Source organism: Pristiophorus japonicus, chromosome 2 (genome assembly GCF_044704955.1).
Source record: "Pristiophorus japonicus isolate sPriJap1 chromosome 2, sPriJap1.hap1, whole genome shotgun sequence".
Lineage (NCBI taxonomy): Eukaryota > Metazoa > Chordata > Chondrichthyes > Pristiophoridae > Pristiophorus > Pristiophorus japonicus.
The window spans coordinates 301060440-301062861 of NC_091978.1; positions in this window are offsets into that span (position 1 = coordinate 301060440).

Genomic DNA, 2422 nt, shown 5'->3' on the forward strand with positions numbered 1-2422 from the left:
CACAAGGTATTTACAGGTTCACATATATAACAACACGCCCCCCCCACCCCCACAAAGTCAGTCGTGTAACTATTTACAAGGTGAGTCGATCTGGGGCCTTTCTTTCCCTGGTTGATCGTCTCGGTGCAAATGCTGGTTTTGGTAAATCATTTGTTGGGCCCTCGCTGGGCTGCTGTGCAGCTGGCCTTGCTGGGTTGCCTGGTGTGGTGAGTCCTGCTGGGCTGCTGCAGGTGATGGGTTCTGCTTCGTGGTCAACTGCGGTGTCGGTTGCCACTGGTGTGCGTGTTGGGGGGGTCAAAGAAGGTAGGGTCTAATGTGGGTTGCTCAGGATAGTCCGTGAATCTGAGTTTGATTTGGTCCAAGTGTTTCCGGTGAATGAGTCCATTTGAAAGTTTGATCTGAAACACCCTACTCCCCTCTTTGGCCACAACAGTGCCGGGAATCCACTTGGGACCTTGTCCATAGTTCAACACAAATACAGGATCATTGATTTCAATTTCGCGTGACACATTTGCGCTATCATGATATGTACTTTGTTGAAGCCGCCTACTCTCTACCTGTTCATATGGATCAGGGTGGACTAACGAGAGCCTTGTCTTAAGTGCCCTTTTCATGAGCAGTTCAGCGGGTGGAATCCCAGTGAGCGAGTGGGGTCTTGTGCGGTAGCTAAGCAGGTCACGGGATAGGCTAGTCTGCAGTGAGCCTTCAGTTACCCTCTTCAAGCTCTGCTTGATGGTTTGCACTGCTCTCTCTGCTTACCATTGGATGCTGGTTTGAACAGGGCAGTTGTGACATGTTTGATCCCATTACGGGTTATGAACTCTTTGAACTCGGCACTGGTGAAACATGGCCCGTTGTCGCTCACAAGGACGTCAGGCAGGCTGTGCATGGCAAACATGGCCCGCAGGCTTTCAGTGATGGCAGCGGACATGCTTGCTGACATTATCTCACATTCAATCCATTTGGAGTACGCATCTCTAACCACTAGGAACATTTTACCAAAAAACGGGCCTGCATAGTCGACATGCAAAACCGTAAACTTAGTGGCACCTCCCTGGGTGCATTGCTTAACTGCGAGCATGTGTTACATTTGTGCACGCAGGACTCTTAAGTCTACATCGATACTGGGCCACCACACGTGGGATCTGGCTATCGCTTTCATCATTGCAATGCCTGGGGAGATCATTGATGAAAGTATCCCTGCCCTTCTTGGGGACCACTACCCGATTATCACACAGAAGGTAGTCTGCCTATATAGACATTTCATCTTTGCGCTGCTGGTACGGCTTTATCTCTTCCTGCATTTCCAATGGGACACTGGATCAGCTCCCATGAAGCACACAATTTTTTACGAGGGTCAGTAAAGGGTCCTGGCTCGTCCAGGTTCTAATCTGTAGGGTTGTGACGGGTGATTGCTCATTCTCAAATGCTTCCATTACCATGACTAAATCTGCGGGCTGTGCCATTTCCACCCCTGTGGTGGGCAATGGCAGTCTACTGAGAGCATCGGCACAGTTTTCTGTACCTGGCCTGTGGCGGACGGCGTAGTTGTATGCGGACAACGTGAATGCCCATATCTGGATGTGGGCCGATGCATTCGTATTTATCCCCTTACTTTCGGAAAAAAAGGGATATCAGTGGCTTATGGTCAGTTTCCAATTTAAATTTGAGCCCAAATAGATATTGATGCATTTTCTTTACCCCATAAACACATGCTAACGCTTCTTTTTCAATCATGCTGTAGGCTCTCTCAGCCTTAGACAGACTTCTGGATACATAAGCAACCGGTTACAATTTCCCAGATTCATTAGCTTGTTGCAATACACACCCGACCCCATATGACAACGCATCACATGCTTACATGGATTGTACAACACGAGCAATTTGTTTGAGCATAACAATTTTCTCGCTTTTACAAAAGCATTTTCTTGGCTTTTACCCAATACCCGTTTGTCTCCTTTACGCAATAAGAAGTACACTGGTTCTAACAGTGTACGGAGACCCGGTAAAAAGTTAGCAAAGTAGTTCAGGAGTCCTAGAAACGACCGCAGCTCCATCACGTTCTGTGGCTCGGTGCGTTCTCGATTGCCTCTGTCTTCGAATCGGTGGGCCTGATGCCTTCCGCTGTGATTCTTCTCCCCAGGAACTCCACTTCAGGCGCCAGGTTGAGCGTTTTAACCTGAGCCCCACGCGGTTGAGTCGACTAAGAACCTCCTCCAGGTTCTGCAGATGCTCGACTGTGTCCCGACCTGTAACCAAGATGTCGTCCTGGAAGACCACCGTGTGCAGGACCGACTTCGGTAAGCTTTCCATGTTTCTCTGGAATATCGCCGCGGTGATTGAATCCCAAACGGGCACCTGTTGTAAATGAAGAGACCTTTGTGCGTGTTGATGCAGGTGAGGCCCTTCGATGATTCCTTCT